The sequence below is a fragment of the Lynx canadensis genome, chromosome A1 (assembly GCF_007474595.2).
Source record: "Lynx canadensis isolate LIC74 chromosome A1, mLynCan4.pri.v2, whole genome shotgun sequence".
NCBI classification, from domain to species: Eukaryota; Metazoa; Chordata; class Mammalia; order Carnivora; family Felidae; genus Lynx; species Lynx canadensis.
Window position 1 is genome coordinate 32,221,430 of NC_044303.2, and position 12,745 is coordinate 32,234,174.

Sequence of the window (12,745 nt, forward strand, 5' to 3'; positions counted from 1 at the left end):
ATCAAAATCTCAATTAAAAAAATATTTGCAATAGTAAAAAGTTGTTTTCCAGCATCCATTCTCCTTTTTTCAAAGCATAGGAATTTACTACATTGGTCACCCTTAGAAGCCATAGGGGTCTGTGGTAGACATTACTGGAACTAAGCAAGATCTCTTTTCTTACCAGGAAAGAATTCTCCTTGCTGTTAAGCAAGGCCATGTGACTTGATTTAGTAGGTGGGATATAAGTAGATGGAACATGTGTGAGCAGAACTGTATTGTATTGCCAACGATCTTTGGCCATGTCATATACGTGAGGCAAATGCTTTTGTTGTATTAAACCACTGAAACGTTAAAGTTATATTACTGCAGCATTATATAGCCTATACTGAGTGTCCTGGTGACTCATTTCACCTAGTGATTTCCTCTTACCATTATATCTTAGGCCAGTGAATTTTAAACAATTTAATGATAGAAGATGTCTTCAGTGGTTACATGTAGGCAAAACTGATGAATTATTTCTTCTTCTAAGACCATGTGGATATGTCTGGGTTCTAGTTTTTCTGTGAAGAATTTTCAACCTTCTCTTTGTTTTTTTTTTTAAATATATATTTTTAAAGTTTATTTTATTTTGATACAGAGAGAGAGAGAGCAAGCAAGAGTGAGCTGGGGAGGGGCAGAAAAAGAGGGAGAGAGAATCCTAAGAAGGGTCCATGCCCAGCACAGAGCTCTACACGGGACTCAATCTCACAATGGTAAGATCATGACCTGAGCTGAAACCAAGAGTGGGACGCTTAACGGATTAGGCCATCCAGGTGCCCCTCAACCTTCTTTTTGATTCAAGAAAGTTCCAAAGAGTTTTTCAGTTCATTGTATGTTGTTTTATGTTATCATGAACAGATAACCACCACTCTAACAGAAACTAATATTGCTGATAAACGATTCGCCTGCATTCAAATATACTGTTATGATCAAGATGCCTCATGGTATTCACATATATATAATGCTACCATATTTAATTAACTTAACCAATCTTGAGGGAATCTTTGAAACTACTGAGAGGTTTTAAAGTATTTCATTTTAAATATAGCTTACTTGATGAGTGATTCTATATTTAAATAAATTAGAAAACTGATTTGCAACACTCAGTGATGATTTCCCCAGTTATTCCTCCACATTCATTAAAGATCATCCCTCATTTCGCACCATTTCCCTTTTATATATACTGTGGTGTGAAGATTATGTTCCTTTTCCCACTTTTTCCTTTCTTTCCCTGCTATTCCAGGTCTCACTGTTCCTTGACTGGCTCACCTCCAAATACCTGTTAGTATTTCACATTAGGCGCTTACTTGAAGAAAAAAATATTAACAAGTGCTATATAAATATGAAAAATCTGACTGAAATATGAAATAAATATGAAAAATATGCTACATATGCTATATAAATGTGAAAAAATCCCATTTTCTGCTTAAGTTCTATCATTTATCTGCTCTGGGAATCACTCCATTCCTTACACTCTTAGTATCTTGCTCCTCTTTCCCTCCATCTCTCACCCTGGCTAAACCCAAATTCTCTAAGAGTTCAATCTCTGCATCTTATAAGTGTAATATTGGATTGGTTGTCCTACCTATCTGAGCATGTTACTGTTGTAATGAGTTTATATATTTATGATACTCAGTACAACAATTGATACAATAATCATGAGTGATTTTTAATATTAAAGTTAATCTAGTGTCTCAGCACCTGAACAACTGACTGTAGATGGAGAGAAAACACATTCCTGTTGAGGGATCTCTAAATCATCATCAAATATTTCAAATACTAAATCTACACTGCCCATAAATCTTTTGTCCTTCACTATGATGTGTGCTCTCCCACATTCAATAACATCTCATTTTACACAATTTCTTTTCCCCTCAAACTTTCCCTCACTTTTCAATCTAAGTGGATGATATTGCCTTATATTTATCTCAAATATGGATATTAAAATAGGTATCTACATGGGTACTAGTGACAGATATAACTTAATTGCACAGTAATGACCTCATCTTCCCTGCCCCAAACGTATCAAACCACCTGCATCTTATCCATATCCTCTCCCTTCCTTCCCATGTCCCTGAACTCATGTCAGAGTCTATCCTCATTCATGATCTTTAGAATCATTGACTTTTACCTTGTCAGGGACATTTGATCCTACAATTATAGTCCCCTTTTCTGAATTACTCTTCTTTCTTCTTTAGTAGGTTGATGTCATCAATAAATTTCAAACATTGTACATACTTTTCTTAAATCTTTTAATGCTTATTTATTTTAGAGAGAAAGACAGAGCGTGAGTGGGAGGGGCAGACACAGAATCAAAAATAGGCTCCAGGCTCTGAGCTGTCAGCACAGAGCCTAACCCAGGGCTTGAACTCACAAACTGCGAGATCATGACCTGAGCCAAAGGCAGTCACTTAACCCACTGAGCCACACAGGTGCCCCAACATTGTACATACTTTTAAACATGCAGATGCACAGTAAAGTTTAAGTCACTTCTTTGAATGTTTCTAACTTTCAGAAAGTATAGTCACGGTCTTATAAAGTGTCTAATAAAGAGAGACTGAATCTGTGTTGAAGCCAGGTGAAAGGTTGGCCTGCCTTTGTGTTTCTTGGGTGAATAAACACGATATGTACCTTCTCACTGTGGCACACATTACATTTTCAAGTTCCTTCAAATGTATTTTCAGCTGAAAAGCTGTCACAGCCTTATATGCCCTTTAAAATGTATTGGAAATACCGACATGGAAGAATATTTCAAGTTTATCAACCGCTCTTTGTGCTTTCCAGCCTCCCGATCCTGTTGCTATGTTCCTGTGTTTCCTGCCCAGGTTTTCTTAGGGCCATTTACTAATTAAAGACAACAGGACTCTGTGATGTTGTAGATTTAATTAATTTAGAGAGCTGAAGTTAATTAATTTATTGAGTTGGCTAATATGTGGAATTGACAAAATAATTATAAATATTATCAAAATATGCACATTAATATAGTAAGAGTGAAATTCTATCAACAAATAGTCATATTTCATTTTAAAATAGAAGCAAATTAAAACTAATTTCTCTGAAAAGATTCTAATACTTGGTGAAAAGAATATTTTCACATTCTTCTGAAGTTTTCCATTAATTATACCAGAGGTTACAAACTAAAATATCAAGAAAGCAAGTCAAAGAATATAAATGAATGAAATGAGTTGGGGATGGGGGCTATTTTTAACATATACCCTGTCTACCAATAGTTGTCATTAACTGATTATTACTATGAAGGAAAGTAAGCTCACTTTTATTAGTTAGTTATGAATTTTATATTAAAATGTATTTATTTATAAATATTGGTTGATAACTTCCTTTTTCAGGTTTCATTAACTGAAATAAGCCAAATAAAGCTTATAGCTGGACCACATATGATCTGCTGTATCACTAGTTTATAGTCTGCCAACACAACTTGCATATTAACAATTGTTTGCCTTAGTCTGATAAAACAGAAAATGCTAAGCCTGAAATAAACAAATAACATAAAATTTCTGTCCAAAAGACCTTATTAGTAAGCAAGATACAGTCATGGGCATATCGTTGTTATAAAGAGTGAATATATTCTTTCTAGTAATATTTATAAGGAACCTGCTATGTGCTTAACATGGATAGACAGCAGTGAGAAAAGCAGACAGTATTCTATATAGAATTTTCATTTGGTACGATATCTAGAATGTTGACCAAAATATATATGTTCAATGAGAAAAATTATGAAACCTAGAAATGTATATAGAATTTGCTAGGTTAGGGGAGGGTGGTAGTTGTAATATTAAATATGCGGTTTCAGGATGGTTCCTCTGAGACTGAACCTGATAAATACCGGCGAAGGAAGAAGTCTTGTAATATCTAAAGAGTATTTCAAATGGAAAGGACAATTGCAAATGTTCCAAGGAGAAAGATGGCTAGTATGTGTGTCAAACAGAAAGAAGAGCACTGTGGCTTGAGTGGAGTAGGTGAGGGAGAGAGAGAATAGTCAAATAACTGGGAAGATTTTGACAGGGAGGGCATAGCATATGGTGTGTGGCTCAATATATATTACAAGGTGATAATTTCTACTAAGTAAAATAAAGCTGGAAAGGAACATGGAGTACCAGGTTGGGGTTAGAGTTATTTGTAAGCAGGAGAAGTTTTTGCCACACTCTACCTACCCTTTGGTACACGTGAAATATTTTAGTAACAATAATTAGTCTGATGGTATCATTCTCCATTGAAAACTACTCAACAATTACCTACCATTTCTGATTTGAGGCACATATATTTATCTTGACATACTTGGTTTAGGTGATCTAACTCTTAGCAAGCCCTCCAGATCTGTATCTTTCTACTTTTCACTACATACCATGTGTCTCAGTCTAAAGAAGACAAACTTTGTGCCTTCATAAATCCTTTTCTCAAGTACTGAAAAACCATCTTTCACTCTTGTCTACCGCTGGAGGCCCTTGGTACATTTTTATATTTCTACTGAAGCATTTTTACATATTTTTCTTTTTTTCATTTCCCCTACTCAGCTGAGATTTTCTTCAGGATTAATAGTATGCTTAGGAGACACCATTAGTGCCCTACTCAAGAGTTCTTCCTCTTTTTCCTTTCTGCCTAAGCCTCTCTTCTGTGATTCAGTCTTCAAGTGTTAGTCAATCCCTTTTAATCCCTGCAGCCAGTTCTGCCCGTGTGGATTGATACAATAAATAAAATATAAATAAAGTTTGTGGGGTATCTTCTAGGAGAGGTTTTATTTACTAATATAAAGACTGAGATCTGAGAGAACCTTACTCTTTCCTTTTTTTCTTTAGGTGTTTTAAATAAGGACCTTATTCTTAGAGTTTCTAAAAACAACATGTGTCCATGAAGAGCTACACTTGGATACCCTAAGGATAGAAGAGCCAAAGATGGGAAGTACTTAGGCTTCTGATTAAATTTATGAACTTCTGAAAGAACACCTGAATACTGAACTTTGAATATCTGGTCAGGATGGGAAATAGATATAGATAGATAGATAGATAGATAGATAGATAGATAGATAGATAGAAAGATAGGTAGATAGACAGAAATATATTTATCTTTATATAATTTTTAAATTTATGTGTTTGTTTATAAGACTAAAGTCCCTGCTAAAGTGTTGCCTTTTAACTCCATCATTTAATAAATTGCTTATTTCTAGTTATTTTAATTTTATGTTCTAGAGATGCTCTGTCCAAAAATGTAGTCATTAGCTATATATGGCTCTATAACATGAAAATGAAATGGGGCACCTGGGTGGCTCAGTCAGTTAAGTGTCTGACTTTGGCTCAGGTCATGATCTCATGGTTTGTAGGTTTGAACCCCACACTGGACTCTGTGCAGACAACTCAGAGCCTGTAGCCTACTTTGGATTCTGTCTCTCTCTCTCTCTCTCTCTGCCTTCCCCTCCTCGTACTCTTTCTGTCTCTGTCTCTCTCTCTCAAAAATAAATAAATATTTAAAAAATTAAAAAAATAAAATCAGCTTAAAATCCATTAAAAATTCTGTGTAACAAACTAACCACCATTTCAAGTTCTCAGTAGCAATGTGTGGCTTGTAAGTATTTTGTAACGCATAGTACAGATATAGAACAATTCCATCTATTCATATATTTGCATCATACAGTGCTGGGGCAGAGATTTCTGTTTCCTGAACTCTTGGTATAACTCTAGTTGATCTCTATTGTCAAACAATTATAGTCATTTTCTATGTATATGTACTGTGTCAGCATCATCCGGTTTATCCACAGTCTTGGTAGAAGACAATTTATTCACTTTAAGAAACGTAAGTAGAAACAATTTTTCTGAAGTAAATGTGTAAGAAGAAGTCTTCAGGGCATATCAGCTAGTGAGGGACAAATACATTACATTTAAATTGGTACCAGAATTGTGTATTTGGCACAGATGTTCTACAGTGAAAACCATGTCACTACTGTACTTTAATATTCCATATAAACCTGCATTTTAACAAATCTGAAGAACCACAGTTCTTTTTCATTGTCAATGCCAAGCTACCATAACTCTTGTGTCCACTGACTGTCGAGCAGATAGTCTGATTGTTTCTTTATAATCCTATAATCTGCCTTCATCTCTTGTTACGGTACTCTCTCAAAAGCAGGATTTGATACAGTTTTTCCAAATGAAAGCTGGGTCTATTTGTGAGTAAACAGATTGTGTAGTACCATTAGAAGGCTGCTGCTTATCAGATTTAACCAATTCTATTACCTGAGTGTGTCAAATTATGCAACAAATCCCCTATGGTACTATGAATGAGACTACCCAGTGAATTGTACAGTACCAGCCTACATCATTATTAGTTTCTCAATTACTTCTCCCCCCATTCAACTGTGCGTTGACTTACTTTCGTATTCCACTGTTTTGTTATGGCTTTAGTAAACTTTTTCGCTGAGAATCTGCTAGTTCTCTAAGTAGGTGTTCAGAATGGCTTCTGCAAATATCTCAGTGCCCTATTCATCAGTTTTCTCACCTCATCAGAGGCAAATACACAGTATTTAATTACATGATCATTATTAGAAAAACATGTTTTAAAAAGTGAATATGATAAGAAAGCAATCACTAGGGAAATAAATGCATTTATAGATCTACAGATAGTGTTGACAAATGAGTAATAGGTCTGAAATGATAATGTAATTTTACTACATTTAAAAATATGAAATCTTGAGGCCACTCAGTAGCTCAGTTGGTTAAACATCTAATTCTGGACTCTGGTTAAGGTCATGATCTCACAGGTCGTGAGATCCAGCCCTGCATCGGGCTCTGCACTGACAGTTTGGAGCCTGCTTGGGATTCTCTCTCACCCTTTCTCTCTGCCCCTCCCCCACTTGCATGTTCACTCACCATCTCTCTCAAAATAAATAAACTTAAGGAAAACACAAAATCTTGTTAAGCAAACAGAATATTCCCTTTCACTGCTTCATGTCGTACGTAGATTCACATATCCACATTCAAAATATTGCTGTGATCATTAGGCTGTTCTTATTTTTAATTTACTTAGTTTCTATTTGCAGCCTTGCACAAAATAATTTCATAATGTGATTTGGCATTCTTTGATCTTTGTTCCACAAAGCATTTCTGCCCAGTGAAGTAGATCATGATGTGCATGTTACGGTTGCATTCTTTGACTTCAAATACATGAAGTTACTTCTCCCATAATCAAGGCACTATTGAAGTTTCCTTTGAGTTTGCTCTTGCACGTGTTTTCTGTCCAGCTAGAACTCTTATCAGTGAGTTCTGAGGCAGGAGATTCTGCCTGTCAGCTTGCCAGTTACCAAAATGCATACTTCAGACTTAAGCTGGAGAGACACTGCCTCTGAGTTCTTCTTTTTTCAAACAACACATAAGCTAGGCGGCACAGTTACCCTTTATTATGCACTATGCTATGAAATGACATGGATATAGGTGATCTATGAGTATCTATGAGGAAAAACACATAACTTACCATTTAAATTTCACTTTGCTTAGTAGTTCAAATACATACGTTTTATAAATTAAAAAAAAAACTACATAGCATCACTCATACGGTGATCTAAGGCTGGAGCAGTTTTATCTTTCTGTGAGTTTAATTACATAAGTATTATTTTCTCTTAAATGCAAATACATCTTTTAGATAAATATACATCATAAGGATTGGGAAATTAGGTGCCATTAAAAACATACTAATAAAAGGAATGAGACACCATTCTCAGTTTGTTTTGTATTATTGAAATGTAACATCCATCACTATAAAACTGGAAATGACAATTTATATGTTATTCTTTGTAGGACAAGCTATGGGATGATACCAGAGGTACACATTGCAATCTCATGTAAGGATAAGTCTATTTAAGAAGAAAGATTTTTCAGGGCAGTTAGGTCGCTCAGTTGATTAAGCGTCTGACTTCAGCTCAGGTCATGATCTCACCATTTGTGAGTTCGAGACCCACATCAGGCTCTGTGCTGACAGCTCAGTGCCTGGAGCCTGCTTCAGATTCTGTCTCTCTCTCTCTCTCTCTCTCTCTCTCCCCACTTGTGCTTTCGCTCTCTCAAAAGCAAATAAATAAACATTAAAAGAAATTATAACAAAGATTTTTCAATATAGCTTTCATTTATAGGTATTTTGCCTATACACCTTTTAACCCCTACATTTTGCAGAGTTAAAGAAATTCATTTTGCGGGTTTTTATAACTTTTTATGCACCCTCTCATCCTTCCATCATGTTCAGAGTCAGAAGAAATAAATCTAGAAACCTATAAAACGCTGATGTAAGAGACCCTAAGTAGAATATGTGCTACCTGCATTTATTGACGTATATAATAGAAAGTTATTTTAAAAGTGTGTGTATCTTCCCACACCAGTGTGGATAATTCCTTAAGAATTACAAACTTTATAGAGAAAGGGGAAAAATCCTTATCAGAGTTTAAAAATTGGTTCCTATCAGTATTCCCTAATTCCAGTAAACTCTCACATGGTAGTAAACATGAATTTAAGTTTCCTCCATGCCTTTTCATGGCTTGATAGCTCATTTCTTTTTAGTGCTGAATGATATTCCATTGTGGACGTACCACAGTTTATCTGTTCACCTATTTAAGAACATCTTCGTTACTTCCAAGTTCAGGCAATTTTTAATAAAGCTGCTCTAAATATCCATGTGCAAGTTTTTGTATGGACATAAATTTTTACAATCTTTGGTTAAATGCTAAAGAGCACATTTGCTGAATCATATGGTAAGAGTATGTTTAGGTTTGTAAGAAACCACCAACTATTTTCTAAAATGGCTGTACCATTTTGCATTCTCTCCAGCAGTGAATGAGATTTCCTGTTTCCTCACATCTTTGCCAGCATTTGGTGTAGTCAGTGTTTCAAATTTGGGGCATTCTAATAGATATCTAATAATATCACATTGTTGTCTTAATTTGCCTTTCCAGGATGACACATGGTGTGGAGTGTCTTTTCATATGCTTATTTTTTAGCTGCATATCTTCTCTGGTGAGGTGCCTTTTAAGGTCCCTTGCCCATTTTTTAATCAGGTTGTTTTCTTACTGTGAATTTTTAGAGTTCTTATATATTTTGGATAATAGTCTTTTATCAGGTGTGTCTGTTACAAATATTCTCTGCTAATCTGAGGCTTTTCTTCTAATTCTCCTGACATGATCTTTCACAAAGAAGTGTTTAATTTTAATTAAGTTTATCTTATCAATTATTTCTTACATGTAACATGCCTTCTGTGTCATATCTAAAAGTCATTACCATACTCAATTATCTAGATATTCTCCTATATGTCCTCTAAGAGATTTATAATTTTGTGTTTCGTATTTAAGTATGTGATCTATTCTGAGTTAATTTTTGTGAAGTGTGTAGGCATGTCTACGTTCTTTTTTTACATATGGGTTTCTAGTTGTTCTAACACCATTTGTTGGCAAGACTATCTTTGCTCTACTCCATTGCCTTTACTTCTTTTCAGATATCAGTTGGTTGTATTCATGTGGTTTTGCTTCTGGGTTCTTTGTTCTGTTTCATTGATCTAGTTATCTCTTCTTTTACCAATCTGCACTATCTTGATTACTATAGTTTTATATTAAATCTTGAAGTTGGGTAGCATCAGTTCTTCAACTTTGATCTACTTTGATTCCATGTTGGGTTATTCTGGGTCTTTGGTCTCTCAATATCCACACTGTAACTTTTTGGTATTTTGATTGGCATTTCATTGAATCTGTAGATCAGATTGTGAAGAACTGACCTCTTGATAATATTGAGTCTTCCTTTTACTGAACATGGAATATCTCCCTATTTTTTTTAGCTCTTCTTTGATTTCATTCATTGGAGTTTTCTCGTTTTCTTCATGTAGATCTTCTACTTATTTTGTTAGATTTATAACAAAGTATTTCATTTGGGGGATGATAATGTAAATAGGATTGTGTTTTTAAATTCAAATTCCATTTGTTCATTACTGATATATATGAAAAAGATTGCCTTTGCACAGTAACCTTGTATTCTGCACCTTGTTATAATTGTTTATTTGTTCCAGTAAAAATTTTTTTTCTGAATTTTTTTCAGTGTTTTACATAGGCAATCATATCATCTGTAAATGAAGACAGTTTTATATCTTCCTTCACAATACATATACTTTTTCTTTCCTTTTCTTGCTTTACTGCATTAGCTAGAACTTCTACTACATGTTGAAAAGAAGTGGTGAGAGGTGACATCTTTGCTTTGTAACTGATCTCAGTGGGAAAGCTTCATATTTCTTATCATTAAGTATGATGTTATTTGTAAATTTTTGTAGATATTCTTTATCAAGTTGAGTAACTACCCCTTTCTTCCTAGTTTATCAAAAATTTTGATACTGAAGTGGTGTTGTATTTTGTCAAATGCTTTCTCTGTATCTACTGATATGATCATGTGATTTTTCTATTTTAGTCTGCTGATGTGAGGATTATTTTAATAATTTTCATATGTTGAACCAGTCTTATATACCTTGGAGAAATCCCACTTGGTCATGATGTATAATTCTTTTTTGTTTATTTTTGGTTTCAGTTTGTCAATTTTTTTTTTTTTTTTAGGATTATACCCTCACTTCTTGAGTGTATCTCTAAGAAAATCTACTGGAAATATTATATCATCCACTGAACTTTGCTAATTGAGGATACTTCTAAATAGTAAATTATCTTCTTAAAAAAATCTATTGATGGGTCGCCTGGGTGGCTCAGGTGGTTAAGCGTCCAACTTTGGCTTAGATCAGGATCTCAAGGTTCGTGTGTTCAAGCTTCACGTCAGACTCTGTGATGACTGCTCAGAGCCTGGAGCCTGCTTCTGACTTTGTGTCTCCCTTTCTCTCTTCCCTTTCCCCACTCGTGCTCATGTTTCTCTCTCTCTCAAAAATAAACATTAAAATATTAATTAAAAAATCTATTGATATCAAAGAATTTAAAAATATTATTTGAGCTTTTTTTGCAACAGGTTTGCTGCCACAACACAGGTGTTACGAAAACCTCCGCTAAACCTAAACCATAATGGGAAAGGAAAAGACTTACATGAACATCGTCATCATTGGACATATAGATTCAGGCAACTCTCCCACTACTGGTTATCTAATCTACAAATGTGGTGGGACAGACAAAAACACTATCAAAAAAATTGAGAAGGAGGTTACATTGTGAACATGATGTCACCATTTATATCTCCCTGTGGAAATTCAAGACCAGTAAGTATTATGTGACCATCACTGATGCCCCAGGACACAGAGACTTTATCAAAAATATGATTACAGGCACATCTCAGGCTGATTGTGCCATCCTGATTGTTGCTGCTGGTGTTGGTGAATTTGAAGCAGGTTCTCCAAGAAAGGGTAGACTCGTGAGCATGCCCTTCTGGCTTACATGCTGGGTGTAAAACAACTTATTATTGGTGTTAACAAAACAGATTCCACTGAGCTACCCTACAGCCGGAAGAGATATGAGGAAATTGTTAAGGAAGTCAGCACCTACAACAAGAAAATTGGCTACAACCCTGACACAGTAGCATTTGTGCCATTCTCTGGTTGCAATGGTGACAACATGCTGGAGCCAAGTGCAAACACACCTTGGTTCAAGGGATGGAAAGTTAACTGTGAAGACTGCAATGCCAATGGAACCACACTACTTGAACCTGGATTGCATTCTGCCACCAACTCATCCATCTGACAAGCCCTTGTGTTTGCTCCTCCAGGATGCCTACAAAATTGGTGGTATTGGTACTCTCCCTGTGGGCCTGGTGGAGACTGGCATTCTTAAACCTGGCATGGTGGTCACCTTTCCACCAGTCAGTGTTACAACTGAAGTAAAGTCTGTTGAAGTGTACCATGAAGCTTTGAGTGAGCCTTTTCCTGGGGGGACAATGTTGGCTTCAATGTCAAGAACGTATCTGTCAAAGATGTTTGCCAAGGTGATGTGGCTGGTGACAGCAAAAATGACCCACCAGTGGAAGCAGCTGGCTTCATGACTCAGGTGATTATACTGAACCATCCAGGCCAAATCAGTGCTGGATATGCACCTGTGCTGGTTGGTCACACAGGTCACATTGCCTGCAGATTCACTGAGAGAAAGAAGACTGTCATTCTGGCAAAATGCTGGAAGATGGCCCCAAGTTCTTGAAATCTGGTGATTCTGCCATCATTGATATGGTTCCTGACAAGCCTATGTGTGTTGAGAGCTTCTCTGACTATCCTCCCTCCAGGCTGTTTTGCTGTTCATGGCATGAGACAGAAGATTGGTGTGGGTGTCATCAAAGCAGTGGACAAGAAGGTAGCGGAGCTGGTAGGGACAGCAAGTCCTTCCAGAAAGCTCAGAAGGCTAAATGAACATCACTCCCAGGACCTGCCACCCCAGTCTTAATCAGTGGTAGAGGAAAGGTCTCACAACTGTTTGTGTCAATTGGACTTTTAAGTTTAATAGTAAAAGGCTGGTTGATGATAACAATTCATTGTAAAGCCTCCAGAAGAAAGGAGTATGTTTTATGGACCATTTGTGCGTGTGTGTGTGTGTGTGTGTGTGTGCAGTTTTAAGTTATTAGTTTTTAAAATCAGTACTTTTTAATGGAAACAACTTGACCAAAAATCTGTCACAGAATTTTTAGACCCATTAAAATAAAAATTTAATGAGAAAATAGAATAAAAATATCACTTGAAGGTAATTTTACATAGAAACACATGTAGTTAACAGTAGCAATGT

The 12,745-nt window shown here is 35.7% G+C and overlaps 1 pseudogene; it reads left to right on the forward strand.

The window, feature by feature from the left end:
- The first annotated feature begins 10,999 nt into the window (after positions 1 to 10,999).
- On the forward strand, positions 11,000 to 12,375 carry LOC115527095 (annotated as a pseudogene).
- Positions 12,376 to 12,745: the final 370 nt, after the last annotated feature.